Genomic DNA, 20343 nt, shown 5'->3' on the forward strand with positions numbered 1-20343 from the left:
TGGTTGGCTTTATGAAAGATTATGAAAAAAACAATGACCAAATTTAAGCAATTTAAACTATTAGCATTAATTAATTTTTATTTTGATTAGTAGAAGCTTCCATAAAAAGAAACCCCAAAACTCATAAGGTTTTACACTTTTTTAAATAATACAATGGAGATTTTTTTTTGCACAGAATCATAATAGACAGAAGCAGATGTTTACATCTTTTTTCTTTCTTGAAAGTCGTACTTAAACTCAGGAAGATGTACAGTGTACAAAAGAACAAAAAAAAAAAAAAAAAAAAAAAAAAAAAAAAAAAAGAAGAAGACGAAAGAAACGGACTACCCTGAATAACTTTCGATCCTATTGATCGGATTTTCGCGTTCTAGGACTCAATCTTAATGGTTCGAGGAGGTGACCTTAAATATGATAATTAATTTGTGCAGACGATATTTTAAGTTACGAAATCAGACACAAAAGCCAACTTTCTCTATATAAAGATAACTTTTTTTCGACGGATTCTGATTTCTGACTCCTAAAATATAGGGGGTAGCTGCAATCTGGGAAATATGGTCCCCATAGTTTGATCAGTAGAGCTATCCAAAATTAGGACCCCTTAATTTTAATTTTACTTTTTTCGTATTTCGCCATATCTCTAGAACTTTTTAAGCGAATTGAAATTTTTTTGCGCACAATTATAAAATTTGCTTGTCCAAAAATAATTCCATGCAAAAAATAAACTTTAATAAACATTTATTTTTTTTGGCTGTTTTATTTAATAATAGTCGAAAAAATTTTGAATTGTAAGGTATACAACTTTTTATATGATTTGAAAGCATGTAATTTTACATGATAAAACAAAAATTTCCCAAGAAATCGGTCTTATAGTTCCTGTTAAACCGAATTTTAAAAAAACGAATTCTTTAAAATTTGATTTCTCATTAACTATACGTCCGATTTTGCTTAAATGTTGTATTTTGTCACATAAAATTGCATACTTCAAATTGTATACCTTACTATTCAAAAATTTTTTTGACGATTATTAAATAAAATAATAAAAAAATAAATATTTATTGCATTTTTTTTGTATAGACTTATCTTTGGACAAATGAATTTTATAATTGCGTGCAAAAATGTTTTAATTCGCTTAAAAAGTTCTCGAGATATGGCGAAATACGCAAAAAGTAATATTAACAATAAGGGGTTCAAACTTTCGATTGCTCTCCTGATCAAACTATGGGGACCATATTTTCCAGATTGCTGCTATCTTCTATATTTCGGGGGTCAGAAATCAGAATTCATCGAAAAAAAGGTATGTTTATTCAGAGTAAGTATGTTTTCGAGTCTGACTTCATAACTTAAAATATAGTCAGCATTAATTAATTAGCATATTCGAAATCACCCCCTCAAACCATTAAGTTTGAGTCCTTCAGCATGAAAATCAAAACTTATTCAGGGTGGTCCGTTCTTTTTTTGGCGCACTGTACCTTTAAGAAAAACCAGAATATGCACTAAAAGTTCATTTCCGCTAGGTTCAAATTAAACTTCGAATTTTAATTAATTAAAAAAAATATCTATTTACATTCGAATACTGCATTGAGTTCGTGTTTAACAACTTGAATCGAATCGGTCATTAAATTCATGTAATTGTTATGCCTTTTTTCTCCTTTTTCCTTCATGCTTTGTTCGCTTGCTTTTTCTTCTAGAGCTTTATTATTATTTTTTTGTTGTTGTTGTCAAAATGGACATAATTATCCAGGGCATTATTTTGCCAAATTCAAAACCTTCTTTTTTAATTTTTGTGCAGATTATTTGTATTCTACAAAATGGAAGCATCCGGTTTGAGAGTTTATGCAAATGAGAGTTTATATCAATGGCAGTTTATAAGAATAATAATTAAGTACCAATGATAGTTTATATTTAACGTAGAGATTTCTGCAGTGACTTATGATTAATTAAGAAGATAAATTTGGAGCAGTCGACCTTTGTCCATCAGACCTAAACACTGCAGTGCAATTACGAGTTGCCAACGTATACCCGCAAAACCTTGTACTAGAAGTGCATCCTTCGTTAGATTTTTTATTTTGGAAAAAGCTCAAAATTACATCTTTAAAAGAATAAACATCAAAATGCATATTTAAGAATACAGACAGAGCAGTTGTTTACGTTTTTCAAACTACTCATATAATTGTTTTTTTTTTTTTTTAAGAATCATTTAATGACTCCAAATAAATTCGTAAAATGTTATATCTTTCATTTTCAAAAATAACTAAACCACTAGGTAGATTTTTTTTAAATGTAGTCTTTTCTCAACAGACTTTAAAGGTTTCTTTTTAAGTGCTTACGACGGGTCTTAGTTACAATAGTGGTTTTAAATATACGTTAATGCTTGTTGAAAATTCATTTTTTAAATACTACTTTATCGGGTTAGAGATCTAGACACGAAGAGATAATTTGAAAAGTTGCACCTGAAAATATAATCAGCCACTGTGACCCCAGAGTTGGGACCCAGCCCTGTAATGATTATGCTTTTATAGAATTTGAAAAAGAAAGCGGATTTCTTCGTATTCTGTAATATGTATTTTGAGCTGAGTTCATTTTGATAAATGCGCGTTTTAAGCTATGTATATTTCCTTCAAAAAGTATTTGATGCTATGAACATTTTCGTAAATACGCATTTTGAGCTGTATTCAAAATAAACTAACCCGGTGGTTACCAACTGGCGCCCCGATAGCCGCATCCGGCTCGCGAAGCCTTTTTTATGGCCCGTGAACTAAAATATATTAGTTGTTTTTTTGAGGACAATTTTCGTAAAAAATCTATATGGGTTTTAAATACTTTTATACCTTAGTTTTATACCTTAACAATTTGATATCTGTTGCACATTAATTGTTTAATACATAAGTGCACATTAAAGTTATTGTAGCCAGAATTTTTTAATATGCAATTTAATATTTTTAAAAATCAACTTCTTATTTTAATTTGTAATTCAATACTTTTGTTTCATACAACTTGATAAAAATCTGACAGTAATATTTAATGTTCCTTTAAGCATAAAAGAGTCCTATATAAAATTTTGATAAAGTTGCGGCCCGCCATTTGACTGGTGTTTTTAACTGCGGCCCCTGCCTCGTGTAAGTTGGGAACCCCTGAACTAACCGATGATATACTGTCAGAAAGGTCAACTCACTCGGCTTAGTGGGCATAATTTTTGGTAGCAAACAGGAAAAATTTGAAAAGTGGTGAAAAAAGTTTTGTGAGGTTGTTGGAAACTTTTAAGATCTTAATTTCACTTTAACTTTAGGTTGACCAGCTTTATGTCTAGATACATTTCCTTTAAATTATTATTATATTTTAGTTTATAGGAATGGGAAGAAGCATATTGTTTCTTTAATCTTTCTCTTCCAGTTTTTAAATATTTCCCGGTTGTGACCTCCCTGCTAAGTTTTAATCCTAGCTACCTTTGAATATTTTTCAAAACAATAAAGACTGGTAATTCAACTATTTTATTGAAATTTTTTCTGCAGAAAATATAGCATTCATGTTTACCAATATAAAAACTTTTTCTTAGAGAAACATGACATTCATGTTCACCAATACGTGAAACTTATGTTGAAGAGACATAACATTCCTGTTCACAAATGAATGAAACTTATATTGGAGAAAAATGAAATTCATGTTCACCAATATATGAAATTTATCTTCGAGAAACATGAAATTCATGATCACCAATATATTAAATTTTCCTTAGAGAAACATGATATTCGGGCTCATCAATGTATAATCATGGAATAAATATCTTTTTTGCAAATCATGCAACTATGTTACATATTTTAAAGCTAAAGATATAGCCAAGGCTAGAAAATATCTAATAATTCTAAGTGCAAATTTTTTATAAAGTTATTTTTTAATCGCTACAAATATTGTATGGTATAGGTAAATGTATGGTTTTTAAATTTAAGTAAATTATATTAAAGTAATTTTGTCTGCCACTACATGCAAATAACTCAAAGATCTTTGCTTTAGACGCATTTAAACTAATGGGGAAGCTAGTCAAATTTCTTATTATTTAAATTTTAACTATCTCTAAATTTATAAAATGTTTTCCTGGAAGTGGAGTAATTGCTACCTCTGAACTATTACAAGCTCACTGCCTCAAGATTTCTGCAAAACAAATATTTTTTTTTGAAATTTATTTTTGAATCATTCGTATCAATCCACTATTCCACGGATTCTTCACCAGGAAGCTTACATAAGCTGGTGAGATCTGATTTAAACTCGGAAGCCTTCAGCAATATAAATATTCTCGTAAAAAAAGGAAGACTGCCGCCCATATTTCACGAGTTTCGTTGTTGTAATTGATCTATTACATCTCTTCGGAAAGTGGTTCACATATTTAGCCACAATGATCACAGTCATAATTCCGATTTTTGTTGTGCTATGGCATTCCATTGTTCGACAGCATATATCAAAATGCAACAAACTTTTTGTGTTCTTTCAAGGTTTTTATTCGATTAACACAGACTGCGTGTGAGTATATTTCGGTTTGGTCAGACATCAGCCATTCAATCAAAAAAATGTTGGCCATCTTTTTAAAGAGGCTGATTTACAATGGGATAGTCAGTAGGCGAAAACCTGGCATGAGTTCAACGGCTACAGGATACTCGTCATCACGACTATTCAGCGCGTCTTTTATGAGCGTAGATGACCCATTTCCTGCGCTTTCAGGACTTTTCAGACCAGAGCAGTATTTAACACTGAAGTATCATTTTAAGCTAGAGTAAATAACCTGATGAATAAAAGTGAAGCGTTTGAGATAACTCATGGAATTAACTCATTAAAAGAATCCATGCTCAGTAACTGCCACGGAATATCCTTAGCAACTACCTAATCACCTGACGAATGAAAGTAAAGCTTTGAAATATCTCATGGAATTAACCATTAAGGGAACCCGTACTCAGAAACAGCTACTGAATATCTTTAGCAACTACCTAATTACCTGGAGAGAAAAAGTAAAGCTTTGAGATATCTCATGGAATTAACCATTAAGAGAACTCATACTCAGTAACAGCTACGGAATATCTTTAGCAACTACCTAATCGCCAGACGAATAAAAGCAAAGCTTGGAAATATCTCATCGAATTAACCATTAAGGGAACCCGTACTCAGAAACAGCTACTGAATATCTTTAGCAACTACCTAATTACCTGGAGAGAAAAAGTAAAGCTTTGAGATATCTCATGGAATTAACCATTAAGAGAACTCATACTCAGTAACAGCTACGGAATATCTTTAGCAACTACCTAATCACCTGACGAATAAAAGTAAAGTTTTGAGATATTTCTTGAAATTATTTCATTAAGAGAACCCATTTTCAGTAACAGCTATAGAATATCTTTAACAACGACCTAATAACTTGACAAATAATAGTGAAACTTAGAGATATCTCATGAAATTAACTGAGTAATAGAATCCTCCTTCATCTGCTATTGAATTTCTGTAGCAACTGCATTTTTTGCCTCCTAGAGATAGGAATGGTTCTGCTTAAATTTTTCATTCTTGGTTAAGCCGATGCAACATTACGAACAGACTTGGATTGTTTATTAGGGTAGCTACGGTGTGGAAAATTTTTTAAAAGAGGAATAACAAAAAATTAGAGAAATATATCTAATTTATTTAAGCATAATCATAACAACCAAAAAATTTTCCTATTTAAAAGAAATATAAATGGGTGCAAAAAAAGTAATAATTCAATTTAAACCCTTTTCAGTAGCTTTGAAAAACCTTAATTACCGTTTTCTGATTTTTTTTTCTACTTCACGGTCTATACAGGAAAATATATGTTGCTTAAAAAAGTTATTTTTTTATAAGACTGTCACTTTTAGATTATCTCATAAAAGATAACGTAAAGAGGAGTCGGTTAATAAATGAAAGAGTTTAGTGGAAGAAGCAGGTAAGTGACATTCTCATGGGTATTTATTAATCAGGGAAAATAACATAAAGTGTTCGCATCTAAATAGGCGTGTTAATGTAAAAAAAAACTGTTTTTTCTTTCACTTTAGTTTTAACATAATTAATCAATATTAGTTTTGAGTATGCTTGCATGAATTTTATTTCAAATTAAATAGTGGTAGATAAAAGGAGGCAAAGATTTATTTTCGTCACCTTTAGATAAATCCATAATTAAATAGTTTGGATACCACTTTTTTTCCTCTTACCCTGATAGTAGCTACTCTAAAATGTCGCTTACTTAGTTCTTTCACTAAGCTTTCCGAATAATTTAGAATTCTTTCTCATCTAAATCTACAGAGAAAGACGGTAATGAAATATGCACATGAACCAGATTATCGTACCATTATGTACTATCTGAGATTTTATTATATCACCAGCGTTGAATCCGTAGTCCATATCCGATTTGCTTTACACAGAGAAAAAAAAAACCATTTAAACCTCCTAGGGTAAGCCCGATGGCTAGCAAGCTCTCACCTGTGATCCGTCTAACTCTGGAAGAGTGTTTTAAATTTTATTTTATAACCGTCGGTGAACAGCTGACCCAATTTTGAGTTTACGACTATCAATGTTGAACTCCATCGCCTGGTAATTTTGAATCCAATCCAAAAGACAAAGGGACAACTCCGGGATCAAGTATTAGGAGAAATTTGCCTCCGTGGGTCCTCCACGAAGGCAACTATCTCCCAATACTTGAGGCAACCACGAAGGCAACCACAAAGGCAACCACGAAGGCTTTTCATGGAACTTACACTCATTTGTGTTACATGGAGAGGAAAACCACGAAAACGTCTTATGGTTAGCCTGACGGCAAAGAGACTCTAACTCATTATCCGTCTACCTCTGAGGATATTTTACATAGCACTGTGGTCGGTGCGAGACGGCTGCGGAATTCGTATCGATCCTGGAGAACGTTTACATCAGAAGCCAGACCACAACACAATCCACAGAGGTTCAAACTTCGACTGCCTTATTATCAGGAGAACGCTCTATATGACCATAGATTTTCGTGAAATATATCTCTTAGTAATAGACAATCAAAGCACATATTTTGATATTTTAGGTCATGAGAATATGAAATAAAGAATAAAAAAAAAAAAGAATAAAAGCATTTCTAAAAGAAGGGGGGAAATGAGAATATGAAATAAAGAATAGAATATCACAATATTTTACTTTATTTTCAACATTTTATAACCGTCGTTGAACAGCCGACCCAATTTCATGGGTTTACGACTACTAATGTTCAACTCCGTAGCCTTATAATTTTGAACCCAATCCGGAAGACAAGGGAACTCCTGGATAGAGTATAGGGAGAAATTTGCCTTCGAGGAGGACTTCTTGATGGAGCTAACCTGCATTTGCGTTACATGGAGAGGTAGACCACGAGAACCTCCCACGGTTAGCCTGACGGCGAGGGGACTCTAACCCATGATCCGTCTACCACTGAGGATATTTCACGCCAGCACTGTGGTCGGTGCAAGCCGGATGTGGAATTCGTATCGACTGGGATTCGAACCCGGTTCGCCTCATTGGAAGGCGCTCTATCCCCTGAGCCATCGCAGCTCTATCCCAATATTTACTATTAGTGGAAAAAACTTTAAGTAGTTGATACGAAAATGCTGTAAAAAGAAAGAGTGATCAAAAATGTATACTCTAATTTTATAACCATTTAATTTCTTAAAAATTATAATTTAATTATTTCAAGTTTAAATTAAACACATTTTTAACACATTTATGTTTCAATCAAATCAAAGATTGTGTAAACTAGTTTTGATTTTCCATGGTAATAAAAGTGAAATATATAGTCAAATTATAAAATATATCGAAATAGATCATGGAATTTGCGTAATTATTATTATTAAATCGACTTATAACTAAATTATTAAGTTACTTATTTAAGATTTTCTGAAAAAAAATGTCCACAAACGAGGAAGCAAAGGAGTTAAATTAATTTATTCTCATACCAATATCTGTCGCTTTTTGAGGGTATTTTTTTTCCAGATATTTCAAGTGTTAGCAAACCTTTTGCTAAAACGTTTTAATTTTAATTTAATAACTCAGGTTTAAAATGTTCTGCCTACTACAGGTAAATAATTCAGACATGAATTCATAAAAGATCTGATAATCATGCGAGAGAGGGAGTTAAATCATTGGTAAAATGAAAATATCTTAACTGAATTGTAAATTTAGTATGCCATTTTAAATATTGAAATACTCAAACGTCATGGTTGAAACAAAGTTGGAGAGCTGGCAACTGATTTTTAAAAAAATGGGGGAGGGTCGATGTAATCTGTTCATTTGATACAAATAGTCTAGGCAGGAGGGCTGTCGAAAGTTTGCGTATTTTACCACATCTCTAGAGTTACTTAAGATGATTAAAAAAACAAATAAACTTGTTTATTCAAAAGTAATTCGATTTAAAAAATTTAATTATTATGGTTATATATTATTTTATATGATTTGTTTAACTAATAGTCAACATAGTTCTTTAAATTTATGGCATTCAAATTTCTAAATCATTTTATCTATGTACTTTTAAGTGATAAAATCTGAAATTTTACCGGTATCGGTCGAATAATGCTTAAGAAGTGATTATTCAAAAGTTCCTTTTTTTAAAAAAATGTTTTAACACTATTCAGAGAGAGAAAAAAAGTGGAGGTAAAATTAAGTGGTCAAAATTTCGTTCGCTCTTTCTGCCTGTCGTATTATTGGGACCGACTCCATCTTCCAGATTGTGTAGGAATGATACAGTAGATATTCTCAGAATTTGCATCTCCTGAAATTATTCTTGACTCTGCATTGTCAAATGAAGTTTTAACAAAAATTTTGATTTCGTGAGGTAATTTAATATAATAATATTTTTATGCCAAAAATAAGAGTCTAGTTTTGGAAAAGTACTGGTAGATTTCTGTTTCTCCTTAACCAAATCCTTGTTGCAAAACATATAAATCTTTATCAGAACGGAGTAAAAGTATCTTGTAATATTCATAGTTACAAACCTGTAAGTCCTACCTCAGTATAATATTTAAAGTGGGATATTGAAATACCAATTAAGTAAGCAAAGGTAGTTTACATTTTACCTTTACTTAAAAGTTGGACTATGTAATCAATCAAAATATTTATAAATCAAATTTATTCGAGCAAACGTTTAAGCAATTCGCTATTCCTTAATTTTTATTTCAAAAGTTAAATTCTAGAGAAAAAAATATGGATAAATCTCTTATGAATGAATAAAAGCTTAAAATTTATTTTACAAAAAATTACATCTTTCATTTTAATTTTATCATAAAATTCTTAGAATTAGTTTACTTCAGTAACAGTCTAAGTTAAAGCAAAAAAAAAAAAAAAAAAAAAAAAAAAAAAAAGGGGGGGGGGTGTTTCGATTTCTTACAAAAACACACATGGAAGAGAGTTTGTATAAAATTTTAGACAAACTATAATAAGTTTATTTTTGTTGGCAAGGGTGAAGGGAGAGCCCAAAATGGTCAAAAACAAGCTTACGCAATGTTTAAACTACTCTTTTAAAATGATATCCGCATCCACAAAAGTACTCTATTTTAACTGTGCGGTACATTTTTTTTTAAGTTCAGTATTCCACTCATTGGTTAAAACCTCAATTCTGTGAGTCATAGTTTTTTGTGAACGAAATAAGAATGGAATTTCTTCACAAACACGATATATTAAAAGTATCACGATATTCATATATGTTTACAAAAATAATTTTTTTTTGTTCCACCTAACGCGAGAATTCGGTTACGCCTAATAACCGAAGTGTTACAGTGGGGGTGGAGCACAGTGTCACGCCATTTGCCCTCACAAAATGCGTATTGCTGAAAAGTTGTCCTTCAAATAAACACGCATTTATGCGACATAAACCTATATGTTTATTTATTTGTTATTCGCTATTCAATTTGATTTGTATACATTCGGAATATCCGAACAAAATTATCTGATTACCTATTTATACTAGAGCTGAGTTTCGCAATGTTATGTAAATAAATGCTATTCTATGAATCTTCGAAAAAAACCCACCTTTCCTTGGATAACCAAAAAAGTATCCAAATTGGTCAAAAAATGAACTAAATATAATCTAAATAAAATATTTATTTATTAAGGGTAATGTCTTATTAATTTATTCGTGTGTTGTAGTTGCTATTCAATTCGCTTTGAATACATTTAGAATATCTGAGCAAAATTATCTGATTATCTATACACACAAGAGCAGAATTTTATATTATTTCTTTAATGAATGCTATTCTTTTAAATATATATTCGAACGTTAATCTGAATCTTCTAAAAAGAACACACCACACCACCTTTCCTTAGATAAAAAAAAAGAAAAGAAAATGTTGCCAAGTTGTTCAAAAAAGATGAACTACATTCAATTAATATTAAATACTTATTTTAGGATAATGAAAATCTTTTAAAAAAAAACTTTTTTAGATAATAAAAAAATTTAGGAAAATCGGGCAAAAGGATTGATTACATCAATTGTAATATTTAGTAATTAAAGAATTGCGAACAATGAAATAGAAGACAACACGAACACACAATAGACAAATTAAAATGTTATAGAACACTGGAACTTAGATTTTTTTAATTTTGTGCTCACAACATTCTCAATGAATAGAATTCAAGCAAAGCATAGTTTTCATTATTTTTTCATCATGTTTTAAATTTTAAATGTTGTTTTAAATTATGTAAATCTCTCATAGTTTCAATGAAATTGTTAAAATTATTTGTAAAAATTTTTATGCCAATGATTTATTATATTTGTTGAAATTTACGACAAATATTTTTCAGAAAGACATAACAAAACAAAACAAAAATCAACAAAATTATTTGAAATATTTTTAGGAACATATTCCTTGGTTGCTCCCCCCCCCCGAATAAAATATTATGGGAGAACTTGGAAATGTGGACATATTTGAATAAAATCGAGTAAAGGAACTAAAATGTCAGGCATATGAAATTTATAAAAGATGGAAATTAATAAAATATTAATTAGATGAAATAAAGATGGCACAATTGCTTTTGTAAAGAATCTAGAATCAACAGAACAAAAAGGCATCGGGTCTAATCAGAACAATAAACAATTTACAAATCAACAGAAGTTATTGTATCGCTATATTCAGACGACATTTTAATTATAGAAAACATTCCATCAATGAAAGGAAAATTAACTTTCTGGTTGAGAAAACAACACATTGAGAAAAGTTTCACCAAAAAGTCCAAGAGATTTTATTTAGATAGAAATTTCAAAGACGGCGGAAAAATGAAGAAAGGTTAAGGGAGAAAAAGACTTATGTAAATATTAATAAATTCATACCAAAATAAAAATGCGCTAGGTTTAAATAATTTTCCATCAAAATCGGAATTATTTTTCTATATAACCCAATATTTCAAATTTTTAATAGCATTTATGTAAAAATTTACAAGTAAAAGTGAGAGCAATATACTTTTAGTTGTTTTCTTTAAATAAATTATGTTAGTTAATTAATATCGCATAAAGTATCAATCTGTCACCACACATTAAGGATCTCTTATGTTTCGTTCCTTTTTACTTAGCGGAATTAAATATATTTTATCTTTTTATATTAAATTTGCGTTATCTCCCTTAATGACATATTATAGGTAGTACATATTATGCTTTTAAGATTTGATCAGAATGGTTTTCGCTGTACCACTATATGTAAAAAAAATTAAACGATTATATAAGGCCTGATGCTCTTACAGCGAAAGTAAGCACTGGCAAATTTAAACAAATGAAAGCTTACCTCAATTGTTATTTCACTGTAACTGTAAGTATATTGGGAAGGTAAGACTTCCGCTGTGCTGCCAACAAGTACGCTTTTTGCAAAATATTTTATAAAGTGGTAGATAATTAAAAAACTAAAGCTTTTAGAATTTTTGTTACTTTTTCTAACATTTTAAAAACCTCTGCATGAGAGAGCTGAAATAAAGGGACGTTTTGTATGAACTTTTGAATAATTGACCTGCGGTGGTGAGGAAATTTCCCCAAAGCGTAGAAAGTTGGCAACTTTGCTTCCTAATTAGCATATATATATATATATATATATATATATATATATATATATATATATATATATATATATATATATATATATATATATATATATATATATATATATATATATATATATATATAAATTCGGAGTTTTGTTTTGTAAACTTTAAGTGGTTACAGTCACTTTATTAACCGTGGAAGGAACTCAGAGTGCTGAAAGGGTTAAAACCTAAATTTTACTACCATAAGAAAAAATTTGTTCACAAACTGGTGCAAGTTGTAATATCTGTGTTACAACGTTCCCAAAATTGGACATTTAACCACCGAGTGTTTCCCATTTGTGCAAGTATAAGTTGAATAAGGGGACGGTGTCCTCAAAAAAAAAGAAAAAAGAAAAAAACTGGCTGCAAAGTCATTAAAAGAAAAGTCATAAACTTACCTCTTGACCTTATTTTAAAAAATTCTAGTTTTTTAGATTACTTTTCAAAGATTTAAGAAACTGGTAGTAAAATTTTTACTCAGATGTTCAGAAACTCACTACTTTACATTTTCAATTTAATATTCTGAGAAAAAAATCCCCCACAGAAATTCTCCGACAAAAATATTTTTTTTTAAATAGTTGAAAAGGTGTAAAGTTTTCAAATGTTCTTTTTAGAAAGTTCACTACCGGCTTATTTGTTTTTTTGAGGACGTTGGTCAGCTTAGTGTAGATCTTTCTTATCGATACGCAAACTTTTTTTTTGTATGATAAGGAAAAAGAAATCAGTTTTTCAATAGGAAAAAAAATAGATGAAAGGACATCTTTAAGCACGATAAAAGAGATAAGGCTGGCTGAAGAAGGATTAAGTTGATTTTTCGTAGTCTTTTGTTGAGCAAACAAGAATTAAATTCTTCGATTGTCCTATTTTAAGAATTATTTTATTAAGCAAGCAAGACTTTTTTATAAATAAAATTTTAGTGATAGTAAAAAGAATAAAAAATATAGTTATTGATAAAATGTAATTTTTGATTGCTTGAATTTTTCATATTTCGAATTTTTTCATTTGTTTCTTTTAAGTTTAAAATGAGATATTGAGGCTTAAACAGGGTACCTAACACTCCCGAAAATTTTCGTGGCCTTTATTCTGAATTAGACGATTTTTGAGAATTTCTGGCAAAATATATGCTTAAAGATTTTTCTCATGCGAATCTGAAAATATAAAAATGAGAACTCTGAAAATGTTTTAAAATTTTTTTTAAAAAAAAATTATGCTTTTAAGACATATGTTATGAAAATAAAAATGAAATTGATTTTTAAAATTTTTTTTAATGCTTTTTAGACATATGTTTCGATTTTTCCAAGACTAAAATTTTGTATTTTGTCATTTATAAATTATTTATTTACTTCTTTTTTGAAGTATTGTTTGTTTCTTCTTCTTCTTCAGGAGTGCAACAGCCCTTTGCAGGCCTTGGCTGCCTCAACAGCACGCCTTCTCCAGCTCCCTCTGTCCATGGCAACTCCCCTCCAGTTCTTAAGTTTCAGGACTTTGAGGTCGTTTTCAGTGTTTTTGAGCCATCGAGTAGGTGGTCTACCTCTAGAGCGGGACCCCTGAGGGTTCTTGAAGGTGGCAATTTTTACAGGGCTATCTTCAGAGCCTCTCCATATATGTCCGAGCCATCTTAGTCGGTTGCTTCGGATTATCTGCATAATTTGAGGATGTTTATAGAGCCCATAAAGTTCAAAGTTGTACCGTGTTCGCCAACATCCCCCTTCTGGTATGGCACCAAAGATAGTTCTAAATTGTTTGTTTTAAAAATATATTTATGGGCTATTTTTTTATTAATTATGTATTCATTAGTTAAAATTTTTTATGGTTTAAGTTTTTTAAGTAAAAGTTTTACTATAGATGGAAAGAAGAGTGTGCAGCAGAAAAACCACTTGTTTGACATTAAATAGAATGAGTTCCGTTTTTTCTCGGGAGTATTTTTACTGTAGAGATTTATGGTTCAGGAGGCCATCCAACAAGCAAGCCAATACAGTGGCGTAGCGAGCTTAACTCGCGCCCGGGGCACAATACCCTTTTAGCGCCCCCCCCCATTCGAAAACCATATAATATTATATGTAAAATATATATGGTTTATATATAGGCGACTTGGATTATAGCAAATTAATAAATAAATAAAGTAAAATAAATAAAGTCATAGACTCAATCTAGGCTTTAAATTTGAGAAAAAAAATGTAGTTGAGAGAACAAGACTAGATTTTGAAATGTATATGATCATCTAGAATTAGTTCAAAAGATACCTATTATTTATTTTACACATTTATAAAGAAATATTTTAAAAACACGCAGTTTTTAAACAATAAAAAAGTAAATATTTATTATCTCTAAGGAGATACATATATTTAATAATCATATGATTATAATACATTAATAAAACTATTACTATGTCTAAATTTTCCGTGCTTTTGATGAAGCAAATGTATCAATAATATCATCAAAATTGATCATTTAAAATTTTTCTCTTTCCACACTAAAAAATGCTAGGTCACTTAGGCCATCTGTCAAAATTAATTTTAATTTGCTGAATGAACGTTCGCAGCTAGCAATTGATACTGAGATAGTCAGGAGTATTTGAAATGCCGCTCTCAGATTTGGAAAAACATCTTCTTCATTCGAGATTGATTATAAAAGTAAGAAATTCTAATGGAGTCTTAGGATTAATTTCTTTTCTACTGCGGAGTAACATTTTGCTGTCACATATTTTGATAAAAAGTTCTATTACATTGAAATCTGTATTATAAAATTCACCCAGATTTTTGCAATTTTTTTTCAAGGTCGTTATCAACATTATCCTTGTTTAATAAATTTTCAACGTCTAGTTGAAATCCAAATTTGAAATTAAGGTCACTTAATCGTGTAAATCGTGTACACATTTCTTGTTGGAGACAATCAAGAGTGCTTTTCATAACGCGAGAAATTTCACTTTCTGCGGAAAGACCACCATAGCCAATTCTCCAGGCACGTATTGTTGTATCCCTATCCCATTTTTCACAAAGAGACTGCTTTTTCTATTACCTCTTTACAGAGCTTGTCTCAAATTTCGGCTAGTTCAGTCGCTAATGATTCAAGATCATGGAACACTTCTCTAAAATGCATTCTAGGATCTTGTAATCTGAGCTGCACACAGGGCCGTCTTAATAGCAAGCAGGGCCCCCGGACACAGGAATGTTTTGGGCCCCTATTACATTTTATACTGTTTAAAATAGAACTAAAAAAACTTCACATGCATAAAATCAAGCATTTTTAAGATATGCAATAATTTTAACAAAGTTAAACACATTTTTATAGCCCAAAAACTCAATGCACATAAAATAAAGCATTTTTAAGCTAAGCATAATTTTTCTTAAAAAAATGAAATGCTAACAAATTGCAATCCTCAAATAGTAAGTAATTTTCAAAACGAAGAAGCTGATTAAAATAAGTAAATTAAAAAGCATAGGGGTATAAAGAAAATTTTTGTATTTTATTTTGTAACCGTCGCTGAACAGCTTACCCAATTTTTACGTTTACGACTACCAATGTTCAATTCCGCAGCCTTGTAACTTTGAGCCAATCCAGAAGACAAGGAAACTCCTGGATCAGTACCCCCAGAGGTATGACCTGTTATGGGAATATGGAGGACTTTGTGACTCGACAGACTTAACGTGCATCAGTCACCATTTACTACACGGGGAGTTTTGGGCAGGCGGAGATCGAACCCACGAACTCTTATACACGGGCCCAGTGCCCTACCAACCAGGCTATCCCGGCCAAGGGTTAAACAATTTTTTTATTATAACCGTCATTGAACAGCCGACCCAATTTTTGGATTTACGACTTCTAATGTTCAACTCTGTAGCCTTTAACTTTTGAACTCAATATAGAAAACAAAAGAGCTCTCGTATCAAGAATCGGGAGAAATTTTGCATTCGTTGAGTACTTTTTCAGTGGAACTAACCCGCATTTACATTACATGGAGATGTAGACCACGAGAGCCTCCCACGGTTAGTCTGACTGCAAAGGGACTCTAACCCATGATCCGTCTGCCACTGAGGATATTTCACGTCAGCACTGTGGTCTGTGCAAGCCGGATGCAGATTCGTATCGACCAGCCATCATTGAATTCGAATCCGGTTCACCTCATTGGAAGGCGAAAGCTCTATCCCCTGAGCTATCGCGGCTAGGGTATAGCAATTAAAAAAATTCAAAAGGTATGAATTGTTTCGTCAAACTATTAAAAAGTCACTTATTATAACAATAATATTTAAACATCTTTCAATGCACATCAGACATAAGATAAAAGTTGCTGTCGTATGATTCGAAACACTTTCAATTATTACTTCAATTACCTATAAATACTAAACAGAATTGGTTGTCAAGCATATTTAGTTGTTGTTGTAGTTCATTTACGTCACACTGGAGCTGCACAACGGGCTATTGGCGACGGTCTGGGAAACATGCCTGAGGACGATCCGAAGACATGCCATCACAATTTTGATCCTCTGATGAGGGGATGGCACCCCCGCTTCGGTAGCCCAATGACCTGCACGCGAAGTCGAGCACTTTACGGTAGAACAGTTTAAGGAGGACCCATACCGCACATCCTCGGTCCCTACGCAGACTGATCCAAGTGGTTACCCACCCTCCCACTGACCGTAGCCAGTGATGATTGACTTCGGTGATCTCAAGCATATTCAGAGACATTATCACTTAGGGTGTTGAGCACCTAAAAACTTCATTTTAACGAAGAAAAATAGATTTCGGCTGACTTTTTATTGAAGTTATACTTCTTATGCGACTTCCAACAAGGTAGCGTTAAATGTTTAACGCTACATTTTTATTGGCCGGGAAATCACGTGGAAGGATCCAGTTTTCCCGCATTCATTTCCATATTGTTTTGGTTCTCACTAGCATAAACATAATAAAAGTCATAAAATTATTGTTTTTCTATAAATATTTTTTTAGTTTGTTTTGATACACATATAATTTAATAGGGTAGTATTTTTTATTTTCAAATTTAGTGGATGACAATTGTAAAAAATGAGTGAAAACAATCCCACGGACAATGCGACGGATTTAAGGTTATGTCAAGGTACGTCTCTTGTGAATATCAATTGATTGTTAGGTTTTCTCTTCTGAAATTACATTATGACGCATTCACATACATTATTAATACAAATATATTTTCCAGGGCGAGACGATGAGGCAACCACAAGCACTTCCACTGGTTCAAGAGGTCCACGAGGGAAAAATGCACAATATTACCGTGATTACAGAGCACGGAAACGAGCAGGAAAAAGAGTCGTTGAATAGAACTAGTGATCCTTCTACGACTGCTGATTTCTCTACAATTAACGTCGCAGGTTGCGAAGTTTAACTTCTTCCACGCGGAGGGAATCCACGCACTATTTTTTTCCCTAGTGATAAACTGTTCAAAGTATTGGTGTTTGCATGGTAATCAATCACTATTCTTGAAAAAAAAAAATGCGTACTTTTTACACTAGTATATATCCCAGAAAGCATGCAACCTTAAGGCTACCTTCTGTCAGAATTTTCTTCTTATTGTCGAACGAAAGTGTTTGTACTAAAATCCTTTTTGTAATAAGGCAAAAATATTGCAGTTTTTAAACCTTTCATCCTAAAAGGATTACAAATTATTTTTTAAATAAGTGTTGTAACTTAGGTAAAATGGTCACTTAGGTCCATCATGACGTTTTAGCTGACGTCACACACTAACGATAGAATCAAACTGCATTGCTCATAAAAATTTCATGACAAGGTGGATTTTAGCTGAGCATGCAAGACTTAGTGAAAAGAAACCTTACAATTACTTAGGTTTAAGAGTATTTACACCTTGAGACTAGCTTTATTAAAGGATTTTTTCACGCGTGAAAACTCTAAGTCAACCTCGATTTAAGGTTTTAATATCGAAGGTTGTTTTCCAAGGTTTTGGACTAGGGTAATGTGAGTAGAATAGAGCAGATTGTCACAGATCTCGTTTTAAGGTTAGAAGATTTACACGTAAACCGCATAACGAACATTTTTAGGTTTACATTAGAAGGTTTTTGCTGAGTGAAAATGAACCATATTTTGCTATTTGGGATTTATTTAAAAAATTATATAATGCAAAGTTGTTTATCATTAGTTGGATTTTTTTTAATACAATTTATAAAAAGTAAGATTCTCAAGGGCCCCCTGAGTGCCTGGGGCCCCTGGGCACTGCCCGGGTGTGCCCATGCATAAAGACGGTACTGGCTGCACACGATCAATCCTTCTTAAGATTTCATACCAGAAATGAAGTAAAGTTATAAAACTAAAGGTTAGTATATTTTGCAACAGAATTATAGCTTCACTTCTATTGTCACTTGTAGTGGTAGTGTGCTCTGCTAACTTTTCTATTAGTTCTTTTATATTCTCTAGCCCATAGATGATAACGATAACCGCTTGTATTCTAGAGCTCCATCCATCGCGTTTCAGATGTGTGACCTGCCATCACGGCAGCATTATCGTAACATTGTGATCTGCAGTTTGTTAATGAAATTTCATCGAAATTTAATTTCTCTAAAATTGTATTTTCGATCGAGGCTGCATCTTTAGCATGTATTTCAATAAAACTCAAAAAAGATTCTTTGATGGAAACTTTTTTATTGATAAAATCAGCATCTACATACCTAGCGACTTGGGACATTTGTTCTCGATGAGAGATATCCAGATATCAGGAGTTGAATCAAACAAAAGTCCATAATATTTATTTCTTTTGATATCGTTTATTAGTTGATTTCGAACTGTAGATGCCAGAAAATGAATGAATTGATTTTGAATCTGTGGTGACAAATATGAGAACAACAAATTTTTCTGTTAACAAATTTTTTCATACTCTATTCACTTAACAATAGAAGCGTCGAGTAGATCTTATTTGATTTATTACTTACCAAGAATGCTTTGAACTTGAAAGGTAGTAACATAGTGAAATGTACAATATAATTTATGCTGACATTAAACTTATATATAATACTTAATATTTAATAACATTTCATTTTTATTCTAAGCAGAGCGCGATGACAAGGACGTGAATTAAATATTGAAATATATTTAATATGAATTTAATATGAATTTAATATGAATATGAATTTAATATAATATTTAATATGAATTAGATATTAAATATTATGAATAATATTTATGAATTAACATTTATTATATTACACTGGCACTAATTTAAAATATATTTTGCAGAAATCAATTATAATAAAAAAAAATTATCCAACAATTTTTTGTTTTGCGGACCATTTGGCGCCCCTTTGTGAATAGCGCCCGGGGCATGGTGCCCCCCCCCCCTTGCCCACCCCTCGCTACGCCACTGAGCCAATATTCTCAAAAGATAAATGCAAGTGAAAAACATGGGTAGAAGTGGTTTTGGAGAATGACTATGAGCTCATGTCAAATGAACCTGTGTGTCAAACTTACTCATAATATAATGTGATTTTACTGACACAAATCTTAATATTTTATGTAGAAAATACTTTTATTTCGTCTCAAAGTGTAATTTAAATGCAAGTTTTTCAACCAAATCTCGGCGGATTTTTTGAGAAATTGGGAGTATTTAGAAACAAGATCAAAAGTTTAATTATATAATTACCAAGATCTTAGTAAATTTTAAGTTAACAACACGAAACATATACACACTTTTACAATGACTCACATATTTTGTTCTTTGGTATGCATTTAAAACAATTATTCAAAGCTTTTTCTGGGAAATCAAAGTAAGACTTTTTTTCTCTAAAATGTTTTTAATAGTGGGTTAGATTACTTCTTTATTCAGCTAATTTATCTAAACGTTTATTACTGTTGTATTTAGGGTTACATGTAACTTTTTATTTATTTTTAGAAATAGTTTTATTTACCAATATTAGTCTGAGTAGAGAATATCTAATCTTTCTCAAAAGTTATTTAATAGGAATAATCATTTAATACTTTAATTTTACTATGTCGATTGTCCGTTCTTTTAATAATGTATTTTATACGAGGTCAATTTTAATGCAGTATATTTCATACACATAATATATTACGAGTAAACTTGTCACTTTATCATGAAAACTGTCACCGTGAACAATTTTAGTGTGTGAAGAATAAGTGAAGAGTGAGTGAAGAATAGTTAGAATAGTGTGTGAAGAATAGTTAGAATAAGTGAATTAACGAGTCGGCTATAAATAGTCATTAAATGTGTTTATGAGTAAATCATTGAAGGACATTTTACTGAATAGTCGGAGGAATAAATGAGTTTATAAATGCATATTAAAA

The sequence above is a fragment of the Parasteatoda tepidariorum genome, chromosome 10, assembly GCF_982258835.1.
Source record: "Parasteatoda tepidariorum strain Cologne lab strain chromosome 10, Ptep-v5.0, whole genome shotgun sequence".
Lineage (NCBI taxonomy): Eukaryota > Metazoa > Arthropoda > Arachnida > Araneae > Theridiidae > Parasteatoda > Parasteatoda tepidariorum.